The sequence below is a fragment of the Eurosta solidaginis genome, chromosome X (genome assembly GCF_040869045.1).
Source record: "Eurosta solidaginis isolate ZX-2024a chromosome X, ASM4086904v1, whole genome shotgun sequence".
NCBI lineage: Eukaryota > Metazoa > Arthropoda > Insecta > Diptera > Tephritidae > Eurosta > Eurosta solidaginis.
The window spans coordinates 186,000,747-186,020,040 of NC_090324.1; positions in this window are offsets into that span (position 1 = coordinate 186,000,747).

Below are 19,294 nucleotides of genomic sequence, written 5' to 3' on the forward strand. Positions count from 1 at the left end.
GCTACAAGGTGACTGTCTTCGCAGGAGTGGTAAAGCGGTTACTAAGATCAAACTTTTTAGCATTAATGGGCAGTGCCACTCCCCTTTTCCAAAATTCGTTGGCTGTTTAATCTTTAGCTCAAATAAAATTTCATTAAGCCACTTTTAATAACTTTTAATTATTAATAAAATACATATTTGGCTTGTAAATAAAAAAAAAATATGTAAAATTTTACGTTGAATTTTGAAGCTCATTGTTATCGTGGCACCAAAAACGGACATTTGAGTTTTATAAGAGTATTGTCATTTAAAAGAAACAATACGTCTATCGATTTTGGTAGGTATTGATTACGTGACTGCTTAGATACAACTTTTTATCAAAATCATTAGTTTATCTTATTTAATGCTTAAATACGTCATTATAAGACAAATCTCATTTCATTTTTTTTTTATTTTTTACCAAAAACATTTTGTTTTTGTATTTTCTAAAAATTTTCGACTTTGACGAATTTTTTTGAAGCACCCTGTATCTGTGACATTCTGAACTTTCACACAATAAAACTAGCTTTCATTTGCATTTTAAATTTTTAAAATATCTTCATTGGTTCTAAAGTTATGATTTTTGCAAAGAAAAAACTCCAAAGGCGCCACTGTGCGACCCCTAAATGACCCGGGAGGACCAGATGGAGTCCTCAAAACCATCCAGGAATGACCCCCAAATGACCCCGAGGGAGTCTCCAAAGCCATAACGAAATGACCCCGAAAAAACCCCGCGGATTATTTTTTCCTATTCCCGTTTCTGGGTTAGCAGCATAAAATGAGACATCGCTCCAATTGCTCATGCGTAGCACGTTCCACTTTTGATTTCCTTGAAAAAACCATGATTTTAAAATATTTGTTACAAAAAATAATGAACAATGATTAATGCTTACGTTTATTCCATTTCGCGACTGTTGCACTAAACAGCTGATTTCTGTTTACTTTATTTAGGTCACCACAGTATGGTGAAAAGCACAGGACGTGGAGCTTTTTAGAGTTGTCAAGTTATGCACAGAATAGAAATATTTGTCTACTTGATAAAAATCTTGATTATTTGTCAACTTATTGACAATTTGTCAAGTGCGCAGGATAGGGCCGTAAGAATGAAGGATTTTATTTGTTATGACTTCTATGATATAAGATGATATGCAAACGAATAAAACATATCCAGTTATATTTTAGAAAACAACTGCAAAATGAAGCCAATCAGTGGAAGATATTTTCCAATGATATTGAGATTAAATTTTCGCCGCTAAACAAAGTCAATAAATGTACCTTTTTTGTCAAAGAAATATCACAATTGTTTCACTCAAATATTGAGAACTCGCACATTCGCATATATATTTTTCGTAAACACAAACTACAACTTTCCTACAGTCTGCAATTCTACAGAATATTTTTAAATGCACCTTTGTAACAATCTGCAAATGGTACAACTAAAAAAAAACCGCTTTATGCCACTTTTAAAAAGGCTTACCCACTCGTATTAGTTTTGTTATTTGAACTTTGTGATTCTAAGAATGGGAGATTTTATTTGTTATGGCCTCTATGATCTAAGATGATATGCTGGGCTGACATCCACAAACATTAAATTTATTTTTTGTGTCCGAAATATCAATAATATCACATAGAAATGAAAAATCCGCACAACGTTTCAATGCGATCGTACAACAAATTATGAAATTTGAAATAATAAAGTAGGTTAGGTTAGGTTAAAGTGGCTGCCTCCTCTGTCCGAGCGGAGACTCACGTAGGCCGTTGTGGCCCGTTGTGCTACCACGCGGGGGGCCCCTATTTTCTGTTACCCTACTTTCAAGGAAGAAGAAAGCTTAGACCCCAGTGAGGCTAAACCAGCGCGTTTGCCTAAAGAAACGAAAGATGTCGTTTGTGTTTGTAGATTCAAGCTCCGCAAAGCACCTATAGGAGTGTCTGTGGAGGCATTGGTGCCTGGTTTTTGACAGTGCGGGACAGTAGCACAGATAGTGTTCTACGCTTTCAATCTCCTCCTCGTCCCTACAGCTGCACCAGAAGTCATTTGTCTGCAGGCCCAAATATGAGTGCCAATGAGACAGTGACCTGTGAGAAGGCCCACCAGTGGGCTTATAGAGATGAGGTTTAACAATATCACCGATCGCGATCTCTTATCATCCAGCTTAGGCCAGGTTTGCTTGGATATACTACATGGAGGTTCCTTGGCCCATCTGGCGTTTGCTTGATCCGTGAAAAGAGATCGTAGGCAATGTTTGCAAGTGTTTAGAGGAGGGCTGGCCCAACCAGCGGAGGTTATTGTTTGCAGGTTGGTGCCTTCCCTAGCTAGCGCATCCGCGGCGCAGTTTCCTGAAATGTCACAGTGGCCTGGAACCCATATTATGATTAAGTTACAATTTTCAGCTATTTTGTTGAGGGTTTCTCTGCACTTCAATGCCACTAGTGACGAGGTGTTACTGCATTGCAGGGGTTTTATGGCAGCTTGGCTGTCAGAGAAAATTGAAATAGAATAGGTCACCTGCAGGTTAGCAAGATAGAGGGCTGCTTGCCAGATAGCTATAAGTTCAGCCTCAAAAACACTGCAGTGGTCGGGTAAGCGAAAGCTCTCTCTTAGATTGAGCTTCTCCGAGAATATTCCGCTGCCGACTCTGTTGTTTAGTTTAGAGCCATCTGTAAAAACGGCAATTTCTTGTGGAAAAATTGTTGTCCCAGCAAGGGAACGATGTTGTATGTTGCAATTTCAAGAAGGTTTCGGGGACCGGCTTCAGGATCCGGGTGTGACCAAACCTGCAGTCCCTCCATGGTTCGATAGCGTTGAGCCTTGCCGCGTTGCAGGAGGCACAGTATCTACCATATAGATCAGTTGGGAGAGGGAATAATATGGTTTCAAGAGATTTGGTGGGAGTGGAGGGAAGGGCACCGCTGGTAAGCATTGTCGCCATCCTCTGCACTCTCGTTACTTTGCTCTTGTTAGATTCGATATCGAGTGCCGTCCACCATACGGTGACGGCGTAGAAAAGTATGGGTCTCACCACTGCCGAGTAGATCCAATGGACTATGCGTGACTGGAGACCCGACCTTTTCCCGATTGCCGACTTACAAGCGTAGAGAGCCATTGTGGCTTTCCTGGATCGTTCCTCCATATTTCGCTTCCAGCCAAGCTTCCTGTCTAGAATAAGTCCGAGATATTTGACCTCGGTAGAGAGTTTGATTTCCCTCCCATTTAGGGACGGGAGGGTAAATTCCGGTATAATGCGTTTGCGGGTAAAAAGCACCATCTCAGTTTTTTCACTGCTGATGCTGAGTCCGCATTCCCTAGACCAAGTGTTTGTTAGATTAAGAGCATTTTGCAAGAGTTCGCCAAGCACCGGAAGGTGTTTGCCGATAACTGTCAAGGCTGTGTCGTCGGCATATGCAATGACTTGGCATCCGGTGGGCTGTAGTATAGATAACAGAGCGCTCACCGTCAGGTTCCATAGTAGAGGAGAAAGACCGCCCCCCTGGGGGGTTTGTCTGTTGGTATACCTTATTTACAATAAGCTGCCCAGCTCAGAGATAATGCTTCTCTTGTTTACAAAGAGCTCGACGAATTCCACAAGAGGCTCTTCCACCCCTAGTGAACGTAGCGATTTTGTGACCGCTGCTGGGAGAACGTTGTTGAAGGCTCCTTCTATGTCGAGAAAGATACCCAGCGTAAATTCTTTAAAGGCAAGACCCTTCTCTATCTTAGTAGTGATAGCATGTAGAGCTGTCTCTACGGATTTGCCCTTAGAGTAGGCGTGTTGGTTGTTGGAGATTAGTGCCTTATTTGCCGATCGTCTAACATAGGCGTCCTGCAATCAATCTAGAACTTTTAGAAGGAAGGAGGTCAGACTTATTGGGCTGAAATCCTTTGGACTGTTGCCCGATATCCTGCCTCCTTTGGGTATGAAGACTACCTTTGCCTTGGTCCATTCCGTGGCGATATAGACCAGGTTGAGGCAAGCCTTGTAGATTTTAGCTAGCAGCGGGCTTATAAGATCGCTTGCAGCTTGTAATTCAGCGGGAAATATTCCATCCATTCCCGGAGATTTGAAGGGTTTAAAGGACTTGATTGCCCAGATAACTCCTTTTTCGCTTACAATGTGGTCCAGGGGTCGAAACGGCCCTGGGTTAGATTGCATGTTTAAGAGGTATGGTTGAGAGCTTCAGCCTGAAAAGTGAGTGCTGACCAGGGTTTCCAGAATTTCCGTACTAGAAGTGGCACATTCTCCGTTCGCTGTGCGAATGCAGCTGGGAGGTGTGGGGTTTTTGGAGAGGACCTTTCGTAGGCGATTGGCCTCTGACACTTCTTCGATGTCATTGGTGAAGTTCTTCCAGGAGTCCCTTTTGAACTTCTGGATTAAATTCTTAAAGGATTTTAAGGCGTTCTTATAATGGGACCAGATTCCAATTCGCTTAGCTTCGTTACAAAATTTTCTGCTGTTTTTCCTCTGCTCGGAGATTTTTCGGTTCCACCAATAGGGTTTCTTTTTACCTTACTTACTTACTTACATAATTGGCGCTTAACCATCTAAACGGTTATGGCCATTCAACAAGGCGCGCCAGTCGCTCCTTCGCTCCGCCAACTGGCGCCAATTGGTCACACCAAGGGCGGATTCCGACAGAAACACTTTCTTGGCCGAAGCATCATTATTCATTCGCATAACATGGCCTAGCCAGCGCAGCCGCAGCGTTTTAATTCGCTGGACTATGTTGATGTCTGCGTATAGCTCGTACAGCTCATCATTAAATCTTCTTCGGTACTCGCCATCACCAACGCGTAGAGGTCCATAAATCTTTCGAAGAACTTTTCTCTCGAACACTCCCAAAGCCGCTTCATCTGCTGTTGTCACGGTTCATGCTTCTGCCCCATATAGCAGGACGGGTACGATAGGTGACTTGTAGAGTATGATTTTCGTCCGCCGAGAGAGGACTTTACTTTTCAATTGCCTACCTAGTCCAAAGTAGCATTTATTGGCAAGATTGATTCTTCGCTGGATTTCAGTGCTAATGTTGTTGCTAGTGTTGATGCTGGTTCCCAAATAAACGAAGTCTTTTACTATTTCGAAATTATGGCTGCCAACAGTAGCGTGGTTGCCACGGGGCATATGCGCTGACTCTTTGCTGGATGACAGCAGGTACTTCGTTTTGTCCTCATTCACCATCAAACCCATCTTTACCGCTTCTTTTTCCAGTTTGGAGTAAGGAGAACTAACAGCGCGGGTGTTTAGGCCGATGATATCAATGTCATCAGCATATACCAGTAATTGCACGCTTTTATAGTATATTGTTCCAGTGCGGTTAAGTTCTGCAGCTAGTATAATTTTCTCCAGCATCAAATTAAAGAAATCGCACGATAGGGGGTAACCCTGTCTGAAACCTCATTTAGTTTCGAACGGCTCGGAGAGGTCCTTCCCAATTCTGACTGAGCTGATGGTGTTGCTTAACGTCATTTTGCATAGCCGTATAAGTTTTGCGGGGAAACCAAATTCAGACATAGCGGCATATAGGCAGCTCCTTTTCGTGCTGTCGAAGGCGGCTTTAAAGTCGACGAAGAGGTGATGTGTGTCGATTCTCTTTTCACGGGTTTTTGCCAAGATTTGGCGCATTGTGAAAATCTGGTCGATGGTAGATTTACCAGTTCTGAAGCCGTACTGATAAGGTCCAATCAGCCGGTCCACGGTGGGCTTCAATCTTTCGCACAGTACACTTGAAAGGACCTTATATGCGATGTTAAGAAGGCTGATTTCACGATAGTTGGTGCATTTTGCAGTATCCCCCTTCTTGTGGACTGGGCAAAGAACACTTAGATTCCAACCGTCGGGCATGCTTTCGTCCGCCCATATTTTGCTAAGAAGCTGCTGCATGTGCCTTACCAACTCCTCGCCGCCGAACTTTAAACGTTTAAACAATGTGATTCCCTAGTCTATCCACTGTTGTTAATTTTTAATAATTCGTTATCTACAGGTGCTTTTATTGATGCGTGGAAAGTAGCATTCATTACACCTATTTTCAAGAGCGGCAATAAAAATGATATTACTAATTATAGGCCTATTTCAAAACTGTCCACCATTGCGAAGCTCTTTGAATGTATCATCCAAGATAAATTACGTTTCTGTGTAAAGAATTTTGTGTGTCCTGAGCAGCATGGATTTTTTCCAGGACGTTCAACTATGTCTAATCTGACTATTTTCTCGGATGACTGCCTTGCAGCTTTTCAGGCAGGATATCAGGTCGACGCTGTGTATACTGACTTTTCCAAGGCATTCGATCGGGTTTCCCATGTTATTTTGATAAAAAAGTTAGCCTGTTTGGGCTTTCACTCAGTATTTTTGAGTTGGATTGAATCCTACTTATTTAAGCGTCGCTGCATGGTTGTAGTTGATGGTGTTAGGTCTCGTCCATTCGTTGCTTCCTCCGGTGTTCCACAAGGTAGTATCCTGGGTCCACTGTTTTTTGTCATGTTTATTAATGATATTCGCTCTTGCTTCTCTAAAGTAAGATTCTTGCTGTATGCTGATGACCTGAAGATATACTTGCCTATTCATAGCCTTCATGATGCGGTATTGTTGCAAGAAGCTTTGGATAAACTTAGTAACTGGTGTAATAATAATCGGTTATCACTTAACCTAAAAAAGTGCTTTCAAATAACTTTTTCGAAGCATGTCAACTTGATTGATACCGTGTATCAAATATCAAACTCGCCCCTGTTGCGGGTTAGTGAAATTAAGGATTTGGGTGTAATATTTGACACGAAGTTTTCGTTTTCAAGTCATATTAATGTGTGCATTGCTAAGTCGTATGCCATGCTAGCTTTTGTTAGGCGTCATAGCTTCGATTTCAGTGACCCGTATACGCTAAAGCTTTTATATTCTGCGTTTGTTCGATCCAAACTTGAATACGCTTGTTTCATCTGGTCTCCGTATTATTCCTGCCATGTTGCAAGAATTGAACGAATCCAAAAAGTATTCGTACGCTTTGCATTACGCAGTCTGCGCTTCTCGGATCCTGTCCCGACTTATAAAGCTCGTTGCTTATTGATCAACTTAAAATCATTGCAGGACAGGAGGACAATTTTATCGTTGTCGTTCGTTTTCGATTTGTTACGTGGGGTTGTTGATTGCCCTGTGCTCTTGGAGAGGATTTTCATTAATATACCGGCTAGAGCTCTTCGTGCTTCTGAGTTTTTTCATATTGGTGTTCTCAGGGCTCTTTATGCGCGGAATGCTCCAATTACTAGAGCCTTAATTGAGTTCAATAGAATTTCTAAATTTTGTGAGATAGATTTTTCTTGTTCGAAAGGAGGCTTTCTGAGTATTTTAAATACTTTTTATAAGTAAGGTAATTTATATTATTATACATTATTAACTACTTTACACTTTTATAATTAGCCTATAAGATTCTTTTTTAATTGGCTTAAATAAATAAATAAATAAATAAATAATCGGGCAGGGGGACATATATTCCATCATCATCGATTGCGGAATCGGGTTCTTCATCTCTGCGCGGTGAATCGCTGCCTCCATTTAGGAGAGCAGCACTCTCTGAACATAAGTTACAAGGTCGCCGTTTTCGTTCCTACAGTAGTTTTCCCCGGTCTTAAAACCTTCCGTCTGTCTCCGTATTTTTTGGTAAAATTTTCGGGCATTATTCCTGGTGGCTGGCAGCTCAAGCTCCCCACACTCACGCCTTTTTGCCTCTGCTTTTTTCTTCCTGAAAAGGCGTCTCGCTTCCCTTTTCAACTCCCGATAGCGTTCGTTGCGCTCGCTTTAACGTTGCCCTGTAGGCAGCGTCTTTTCTTTCGGTTGCAACGCTGCATTCTTCATCGTACCAGTTATTTTTTCGTGGCCCCGGGAAACCAATTTTTTCCTCGGCGGCAGTATGAAGTGCTTTGGAGATATGCTCCCACTGTTCCTGTATTCCTTCAGGCTGAGTTGTGCTCTCAGAGAGTCGAATTGCGAAATCATTGGCAGTCTATTGTCATTGAAGCTTTTCGACGTCTAGCTTTCCTTGTGTTTTTTGTTCCTTGGTTTTAGCCGCGCTGAGGTGGGTGCGTATTTTGGCTGCAACGAAGTAATGGTCCTAGCCGATATTAGGTCCTCGGATTGTGCGCACATCTAAAACACTGGAGGCATGCCGTCCGTCTCTCACAACGTGATCGATCTGATTGCGAGTATTTGGATCAGGAGACAGCCATGTAGCTTGATGTATCTTTTTATGCATGAACCTCGTGCTGGATATGACCATGTTTCGAGCACCGGCAAAGTCAATCAGCCTCACTCCGTTAGGAGAAGTTTCATTGTGCAGGCTGAACTTTCCGACTGTAGGGCCAAAAACACCTTCTTTGCCCATCCTGGCGTTAAAGTCGCCAAGCACGACTTTTATATTATGACGGGGGAGCGCTCGTATGTGCGTTCTAATTGTTCATAAAAAGTCTTTCACCTCATCGTCTTTCTCCTCTGTCGGCGCATGGGCGCAAATGAATGATATATTTAAAATTTTGCTTTTATTCGGATAGCGGTGAGACGCTCGTCCACTCGCGTGAACGCCAGAACTTGGCGACAAAGTCTCTCTCCCACCACGAACCGACGCCGAAACTGCGCTTATTCGTGTGGCCACTCCAATAGATGTCAAAATTTTGATATTCTTCTTTCCTTTCTTCGTCCAACGCATTTCTTGGATGGCGGTGATGTCAGATTTTGCTTTGACGAGGACATCAACCAGCCGGGCATCTGCACCAATCCCATTCAGGGAGCAGACGTTACAGGTGCATGCCCTCAATTCATTGTCCTTCAAACGTTTTCCATGGTCGTCATCAATAGAGAGTGTATTTATCCGAGGTTTGTTGGTATATTTCATTGGAGTATGGTTTTATGTGGCGGGTCACAACCCAGCGCACAACCCGCTCAGCGGGGGTGAAAATATTACTTGCACGTTTATATAGTGAGGCGCTTGCTCCAAGACAGACGCCCGCTTGCAGCCGCACTTAGAGGTGTACAGACGCTGCCGATGAGCTCGCCCCGGCTAGCCCTTAAACCGATTATGTCAGAGTGGCCTAGCCAGGTTGTCGCCTTCTCACAGAGGATACTTGGCCACAAGCGACCGGCAGAAGTGAGCTGCTTGAACCGCCTGCAAAAGAATCGCTCTGGCCATTCCCAGGTGAATGCCGGTCTGAAGCTTTCCCCACTTTCGTGGACTTCTACACAGGGCTCCACCCTCCATTTTTGTCATACCTTTCTCAATTTATCACATTGAAACTTCAAACTTCACCAATTACTGTATATATTGTTGTCTGAAAAAAGGGATGAGATCGGTCGTATATATAGCATATATCCCCCACAACCGATTGTTCAGATAAGAAACTTTTCGTAATTACTACCCCATTTTAAGATCTAGAGGCTTAAAATTTCACCGAATACCTACTTATATAGCATATATTGTTGTCTGAAAAAATCATAGAGATTGGTGGTATGTCTAATATAAACAAGTAAGGAAGGTTAAGTTCGGGTGTAACCGAACATTACATACTCAGTTGAGAGCTATGGTGACAACATAAGGGAAAATAACCATGTAGGAAAATGAACCGAGGGAAACCCTGGAACGTGTTTGTATGACATGTGTATCAAATGAAAGGCATTAAAGAGTATTTTATGAGGGAGTGGGCCATAGTTCTATAGGTGGACGCCATTTAGGGATATATCCATAAAGGTGGATCAGGGTTGACTCTAGAATGCGTTTGTACGATATGGGTATCAAATGAAAGGTATTAATGAGTATTTTAAAAGGGAGTAATCCTTAGTTCCATAGGTGGACGCCGTTTCGAGATATCGCCATAAAGGTGGACCTGGGGTGACCCTAGAATTTGTTTGCACAATATGGGCATCAAACGAAAGGTGTTAATGAGTATTTTAAAAGGGAGTGGGCCTTAGTTCTATAGGTGGACGCCGTTTCGAGATATCGCCATAAAGGTGGGCCAGGGGTGACTCTAGAATTCGTTTGTGCAATATGGGTATCAAACGAAAGGAGTTAATGAGTATTTTAAGAGGGAGTGGGCCTTAGTTCTATAGGTGGACGCATTTTCGAGGTATCGCAATAAAGGTGGACCAGGGGTGACTCTAGACTTTGTCTGTACGATATGGGTATCAAATGAAAGGTGTTAATGAGCATTTTAAAAGGGAGTAATCCTTAGTTCCATAGGTGGACGCCGTTTCGAGATATCGCCATAAAGGTGGACCTGGGGTGACCCTAGAATTTGTTTGCACAATATGGGCATCAACCGAAAGGTGTTAATGAGTATTTTAAAAGGGAGTGGGCCTTAGTTCTATAGGTGGACGCCGTTTCGAGATATCGCCATAAAGGTGGGCCAGGGGTGACTCTAGAATTCGTTTGTGCAATATGGGTATCAAACGAAAGGAGTTAATGAGTATTTTAAGAGGGAGTGGGCCTTAGTTCTATAGGTGGACGCATTTTCGAGGTATCACAATAAAGGTGGACCAGGGGTGACTCTAGACTTTGTCTGTACGATATGGGTATCAAATGAAAGGTGTTAATGAGTATTTTTAAAAGGGAGTGGGCCTTCGTTTTATAGGTGTTCGCCTTTTCGAGATATCGCCATAAAGGTGGACCAGGGGTGACTTTAGAATTTGTTTGTATGATATGGGTATCAAATGAAAGGTGTTAATGATTATTTTAAAAGGGCGTGGGGCTTAGTTCTATAGGTGGACCCCTTTTCGAGATATCGCCATAAAGGTGGACCAGGGGTGACTCTAGAATTCGTTTGTGCAATATGGGTATCAAACGAAAGGAGTTAATGAGTATTTTAAGAGGGAGTGGGCCTTAGTTATATAGGTGGACGCCTTTTCGAGATATCGCCATAAAGATGGACCAGGTGTGACTCTAGAATGCGTTTGTACGATATGGGTATCAAATGAAAGGTGTTAATGAGTATTTTAAAAGGGAGTAATCCTTAGTTCCATAGGTGGACGCCGTTTTGAGATATCGCCATAAAGGTGGATCAGGGGTGACCTTAGAATTCGTGGGCCTTTCTGGAGGGTGACTCTAGACTTTGTTTGTACGATATGGGTATCAAATGAAAGGTGTTAATGAGTATTTTTAAAAGGGAGTGGGCCTTCGTTCTATAGGTGTTCGCCTTTTCGAAATATCGCCATAAAGGTGGACCAGGGGTGACTCTAGAATGAGTTTGTACGATATGGGTATCAAATTAAAGGTATTAATGAGAGTTTTAAAAGGGAGTGGTGGTAATTGTATATGTGAAGGCGTTTTCCAGATATCGACCAAAATGTGGACCAGGGTGACCCAGAACATCATCTGTTGGATACCGCTAATTTATTTATATATGTAATACCTGCCAAGATTTTAAGGGTTTTTTTATTTCGCCCTGCAGAACTTTTTCATTTTCTTCTACTTAATATGGTAGGTGTCACAACCATTTTATAAAGTTTTTTCTAAAGTTATATTTCGCGTCAATAAAACAATCCAATTACCTTACCATATTTCATCCCTTTTTTCGTATTTGGTATAGAATTATGGCATTTTTTTCATTTTTCGTAATTTTCGATATGGAAAAAGTGGGCGTGGTCATAGTCGGATTTCGTTCATTTTTCATACCAAGATAAAGTGAGTTCAGATAAGTACGTGAACTGAGTTTAGTAAAGATATATCGATTTTTGCTCAAGTTATCGTGTTAACGGCCATGCGGAAGGACAGACGGACGACTGTGTATAAAAACTGGGCGTGGCATCAACCGATTTCGCCCATTTTCACAGAAAACAGTTAACGCCATAAAATCTATGCCCCTACCAAATTTCAAAAGGATTGGTTAATTTTTGTTCGACTTATGGCGTTAAAAGTTTCCTAGACAAATTAAATGAAAAAGGGCGGAGCCACGCCCATTTTTAAATTTTCTTTTATTTTTGTATTTTGTTGCACCATATCATTACTGGAGTTGAATCTTGACATAATTTACTTATATACTGTAAAGATATTAAATTTTTTGTTAAAATTTTACTTTTAAAAAAATTTTTTTTTAAAAGTGGGCGTGGTTGTTCTCCGATTTAGCTAATTTTTATTAAGCGTACATATAGTAATAAGAGTAACGTTCCTGCCATATTTCATCATGATATCTTCAACGACTGCCAAATTACAGCTTGCAAAAGTTTTAAATTACCTTCTTTTAAAAGTGGGCGGTGCCACGCCCATTGTCCAAAATTTTACTAATTTTCTATTTTGCGTCATAAGTTCAACTTACCTACCAAGTTTCGTCGCTTTATCTGTCTTTTGTAATGAATTATCGCACTTTTTCGGTTTTTCGAAATTTTCGATATCGAAAAAGTGGGCGTGGTTATAGTCCGATATCGTTCATTTTAAATAGCGATCTGAGATGAGTGCTCAGGAACCTACATACCAAATTTCATCAAGATACCTCAAAATTTACTCAAGTTATCGTGTTAACGGACGGACGGACGGACGGACGGACGGACGGACATGGCTCAATCAAATTTTTTTTCGATCCTGATTATTTTGATATATGGAAGTCTATATCTGTCTCGATTCCTTTATATATGTACAACCAACCGTTATCCAATCAAACTTAATATACTCTGTGAGCTCTGCTCAACTGAGTATAAAAATTCTTCTGTCACGGTGTTAGAGGCTGAACCGATTCTCATGAAATTTTGTGAGCATATTGGGTAGGTCTGAGAATCGGCCAACGTCTACCTTTTTTTCGCTACGTGCCTATGGTCTTGAGATCAAAACGTGGACCCGGGTACCCCTAGAATGTGTTTATACAATATGGATACACAATGAAAGCTGTTGATAAGTGCCATAGTCATACAACTGGGAGGCTAGGGCAGGCATGCTTAACGAACGAAACGATATCATTTCGTTACGATAATCAACGTTAATTTGACGATCTTAACGTTAATAAACGAAACGAAGTGACTTCGTTTATTAACGTTGATTATCGTAACGAAATGATATCGTTTCGTTCGTTAAGCATGCCTGGGCTAGGGTCTCGAGATATAGCCCAAAACGTTGACCCGGGTACCCCTAGAATGTGTTTATAAAATATGGATATCAAATGAAAGCCGTTGATGAGTGCCATAGTACAGGATATTTTTCACACAACTGGGAGGCTAGGGTCTCGAGATATAGCCCAAAACGTGGACCAGGGTACCTATAGAATGTGTTTACACAATATGGATATAAAATGAAAGCTGTTGATGAGTGCTATAGTACAGGATAATTTTCATACAACTGGGAGGCCAGGGTCTCGAGATATATCCCAAAACGTGGACCCGGGTACCCTAGAATGTGTTTACACAATATGGATATCAAATGCAAGCTGTTGATGAGTGCTATAGTACAGGATAATTTTTATACAACTGGGAGGCCAAAGTCTCTAGATATAGCCCAAACGTGGACCAGGGTACCCCTAGAATGTGTTTACACAATATGGATATCAAATGAAAGCCGTTGGTGAGTGCTATAGTACAGGATAACTTTCATACAACTGGGCTAAATCTCGAGACCCTGGCCTCCCAGTTGTATGAATATTATCCTGTAGTATAGCACCCATCAACAGCTTTCATTTGATATCCATATTGTGTAAACACATTCTAGGGGTATCCGGGTCCACGTTTTGGGCTATATCTCGAGATCCTAGCCTCCCAGTTGTATGAAAATTATTCTGTACTATAGCACTCATCAACAGCTTTCATTTGGTATCCATATTGTATAAACACATTCTAGGGGTATCCGGGTCCACGTTTTGGCTATATCTCGAAACCCTAGCCTCCCAGTTGTATGAAAATTATCTGTACTACAGCACTCATCAACAGCTTTCATTTGATATCCATATTGCATAAACACAATCTAGGGGTATCCGGGTCCACGTTTTGGGCTATATATCGAGACCTTAGCCTCCCAGTTGTATGAAAATTATCCTGTACTATAGCACTCATCAACAGCTTTCATTTGATATCCATATTGTGTAAACACATCCTAGGGGTACCCGGGTCCACGTTTTGGGCCAAATCCCGAGACCCTGGCCTCCCAGTTGTATGAAAATTATCCTGTACTATAGCACTCATCAACAGCTTTCATTTGATATCCATATTGTGTAAACACAATCTAGGGGTACCCGGGTCCACGTTTTGGGCTATATCTAGAGACCCTAGCCTCCCAGTTGTATGAAAATTATCCTGTACTATGGCACTCATCAACAGCTTTCATTTGATATCCATATTTTATAAACACATTCTAGGGGTACCCGGGTCCACGTTTTGGGCTATATCTCGAGACGCTAGCCTCCCAGTTGTATTAAAATTATCCTGCACTATAGCACTCATCAACAGCTTTCATTTGATATCCATATTGTATAAACACATTCTAGGGGTACCGTGGTCCACGTTTTACCCTATATCTTGAGACCCTAGTCACCCAGGGGTATGAAAATTATCCTGTACTATAGAACTCATCAACAGCTTTTATTTGATATCCATATTGTATAAACACATTCTAGGGGTACCCGGGTCCACGTTTTGGGATATATCTCGAGACCCTAGCCTCCCAGTTATATAAAAAGTATCCTGTACTATAGCACTCATCAACAGCTTTCATTTGATATCCATATTTTATAAACACATTCTAGGGGTACCCGGGTCAACGTTATGGGCTACATATCGAGACCATAGCCTCCCAGTTATATAAAAAGTATCCTGTACTATAGCACTCATCAACAGTTTTCATTTGATATCCATATTGTATAAACACTTTCTAGGGTACCTGGGTCCACGTTTTGGGCTATATCTCGAGAACCTAGCCTCCCAGCTGTATGAAAATTATCCTGTACTATAGCACTCATCAACAGCTTTCATTTGATATCCATATTGTATAAACATATTCTAGGGGTACCCGGGTCCTGAAAAAATGTTGTTGTCTGAAAAAATCATAGAGATCGGGGTTATATATTGTATATATTTCATACAACCGATTGTTGAGATAAGAAACTTTTCGCAATTCCTGCCCCATTTTAACAGCTAAAAACTGCAAATTTCACCAAATGCTTACGTAATGCTTTTTTGTCTGACAAAATCATAGAGATCGGTTGCATATATAGTATATATCTCATACAACCGGTAGTTCAGATAAGCAACTTTTCGCAATTGCTGCGCCATTTTAACAGCTAGAAGCTTAAAATTTCACCAAATGCTTACGTATATAGCATATATTGTTGTCTGAAAAAAATCATAGAGATCGGTGGTATATATAGTTTATATCTAGCACAACCGATTGTTCAGATAAGAAACTTTTCGCAATTTCTACCCATTTTAACAGCAAGAAGCTTCAAATTTCACTGAACGCTTACGCATATTGTTGTCTGAAAAAATCATAGAGATCGGTGGTGCCTATATATAGAATATATCTTATAAAACGTATATAGCATATATTGTTGTCTGAAAAAATCGTAGAGATCGGTTGTATGTATAGTATATATCTCATACAATCGGTTGTTCAGATATGCAACTTTGTATAATATTTATCTTTATCCAATAAAACATCCTTATTATAACGAGAAATTTTCGTCTTCTCTTATTTTTATTCCAAACGCAAATTTCCCATTGAGATCGACCACGGTGCGCCCACCAACCTCCAGGATTAGACGCACCCAGGCCGAACATTGGTCCTATCTCACCAGGAATTTGGAACTAAAAGCACCTAAAACTACAGTCCACTATACAAGATATCAAAGCTGACCGCACCGGAAAGGTTATCCGACGAAAGTTATTTACCACAATCAACCGCGATACCACCAAAAAACAAAAAGGGGAAGCAAAAGTGAGAACGTTTATTACTTTCACGTCAGCGCCATATGGCCACATAATACCAAAACGAGAAAAAAAAACACTGAGCAAGCGACAGCCAGCTGAAGCCACTGCAACACCACAAGCTACTTGCGCCACCGGAACACAAATCGCCACAAAATAAAGTCCAAAGTAAGTGCAATATTTCTTGCCTGAATTTTTTTGATTATAATAAAATCAAATAAAACCGTTACGAAACAAACAATCTATATTCTTAGTGCCACACGCGTAGTGATTTGTGATTAAACGCGAAAAGTGTAAAAAATTTAGTGTCGAAAAGAAAGTACTGAAAACGCAAAAATTAACGTTGTTTTTTATATTTCTTGTGACTATCTGGTCTGTCGCCCCACCAGCGGTAAGGCTCTCCGGACACAGCACAGGGAAGAGGTGCACATAACCACACATTCACATTAAAATCTCACGCCATACGACTGTGGCAATTTTCATTTTTTTGGATCACTTCAATTTTCACTAGTTAAATGTACACAGTTTTTTTACAACAGTTTTTTTTACACTTTTCGCCGAGTTTCATATCAGCGCGCGCACTTATTATACAATAAAATTTAACATTGAAGTGTCGAGTGGCCCCTTTCTTTCCACAAATGACATTGGTGTTGCTCCCCCCTGCTCTCGGGTTTACATCAAAAAATAATGTGCAACTAAAAAAAAAATTTACAAATTAAAAGTAATAACTAAAGTTTTGCGTAATTTAATAGTTGTTGGTTGGGTGATTCGGTCAGGTTTATTCAAGTTTATATTCCTGATTTAATTCGCTCACAACTTTTCATCCAGAAATATGGAAGCTTATATCAGGTTGGCCGATCGAATAATCGAGTTCGAGGCCGACTTTAGTGACATAAATGCGGCTCTGCACATAATACATACTCTTGCAATACAGCAAAAAGAGTTGCAAGCTAAGTGGGAAAAAGCAGAGACCGCCCTCGGTGAGTTACTTGACTCTGACGTGCTTGAAGCAAAAAAGATTTCAGCGGTCAAGATCAAGCATAAGGAGGCATATGCCGTATTCCTGAGATGCATGTCTAACATGGCTGACAAAGGTAGGGAGGCTCGACCTGAAGGAGAACGCGCGCGTGAACATAGCATCCGCCTGCAAGCGTGCGATACTGAGGTATTCAAGGGTGACTACCTATCTTGGCCAACATTTCGTGACCTGTTCACGGCCATCTACAAAAACAACAGTCGCCTAAGCCCGGTAGAAAAGTTGTTCCACATTAACCAAAAAATACAAGGTGAGGCAAAGGGCATCGTCAAGAAATGTCCCTTGACAAATGAAGGCTTCGAGACAGCCTGGAAAAACCTATGTGAGAGATACGAGAATAAAAGGATTCTCGTAAACTCACAACTACAAATTTTTTTTAATTTGAAAAAGATAGATTGCGAGAGCGGCACCTCAGTTAAAACCTTACAGCGCGACATAAATAATTATTTGGCATCCCTAAAAACCCATCAGATAGATGTTTCAAATTGGGATGCGATCATAACCTATTTATGCTCGACAAAATTACCAGAAAATAAGTTGGCTCTATGGGAGCAGATCATTAATCACAAAACGGATATATCCAAGTGGGAGGATATGGACAAATTTCTATCTAATCGATTTCAGACACTTTAAACAGTGTCAGGTGTCACAGGGAACACCACTTATAAAGTGCAAAAATCAAACGCGTCGCGACAATCGACAGAAACCCCTACGAAAAGACTTGGTGCTTTTCAAACAAAAGTATCCAAGCAAACAACAAAATCAATGTGTTAAATGTGCAAATCTACGGAACACAGATTACGCAACTGTTCACGCTTTTGCGATTTAACCCCGGTAGAAGGGATTAAATTCGTTAAATCCACAAATGACTGCCTGAACTGTTTATCCCCAGGACACACAGTGACGAGTTGCACCAGGTCGTACAACTGCTCCAAATGCCAATCTCGCCACCACACGCTCCTGCATGCGGATACACTTCAGAAAACTGCTGTATACAACCCTTTCAAAGTTACGGATAATACCCCATCAACTTCGGCACAGGCACGGAAAAGACAGGAGTCGGGACAAACGCCTTCCTCTACGAACCAGAATGTTAAATCCTCCCATTTAGTTAGCAGAGGACTGACTTCGTCAACAATTCGTTGTAGTGGCAGGGACCTTCTTGGCTGCAAGAAGACAATTCCTACTGGCCAGCACAGGATACCGAATACAACACGTCTATCGAGCAAAAGCGGGTAAAGGTTCATGCAACGTCAGTAAATAACAACCCTAACATCCTTGATAGGTTATCCGACCTTTCAAGGGCGCTGCGGGTTATATCATAAATATTTCGATTTGCCCGCAGAACACATCCAAAAACTAAAGTTTCCTTCAATAGGCAGTCTCACTCAATACCACCTGATGAAATCGAAACTACGACACAAAGATTGATAGCTATATGCCTGTTTAGGCCAGCAGGCTAACCCCAAAGGAAAATTAAGGGCCGGCCACCCTAATGCAATTTAATACAGAACCGCTTATTTATTACGTCCGTTAGCACATATACTAAAAGCAAATTGACGTTTCGTTAAGTTACCCCGCCAAAGGTATGTTAGCTTTGGGGGTAAACGGAATGCGTGGAAAGGGAACTCATTCACTTGGATTAAAACCGCAGCAGTTTACGCACGCTCGAACGTCTTGAAGCCGCAAGTTAAAACCACATCAAACGTCACACCGCCAGAACGCAGAGTCCCTGGATATATTAAAGGTAATATTGTAGCAATTGCATGCTTGCACCCTTAAACTCTCTTTCTGTTAATTTCCACTGCATATTTTGTGAAATAAAGTCTATTTAAATTTTAATATTAATCACTGCCTTTCTTTCCTAACCTCCATCGAGAGAAACTAGTCTGGAATCCGCCAGCTCAAGTTTTCATGGTCCTTCAGCCGAAGTGAAAGAGGCATGCTTCATTCAGTGCGGTCATCAATAAACCCGAATGTACGCATACACACTACAGCATTGGTTTTAGCCCAGCTCACCGGCAATCTGCCAACCTATCAAATTGACCCCATGACACACCAAGTTTTCCCGGACTTGGTGCTAGCAGATCGGAGGTTCTTTGTAAATGAACAAGTATATCTTATTCTGGGTGGGGATATTTACGCACAGATAATGCTAGGCGGTATACGAAAAAATGTTTTAGGCACCCTCCTTGCGCAGGAAACAGTATTTGGCTGGATATTAACTGGCCAAATGGAAACGGCCAGCCCAGCCGGCAGGTGTGTGTCGTTTTTTAATGAGGTATCGCTGGAAAAACAAATAGCGTCATTTTGGGAGCTGGAAGATATTCCCAAAAACCATATTTATACCAAAGACGAAAATCACTGCGAGGAGTTGTAT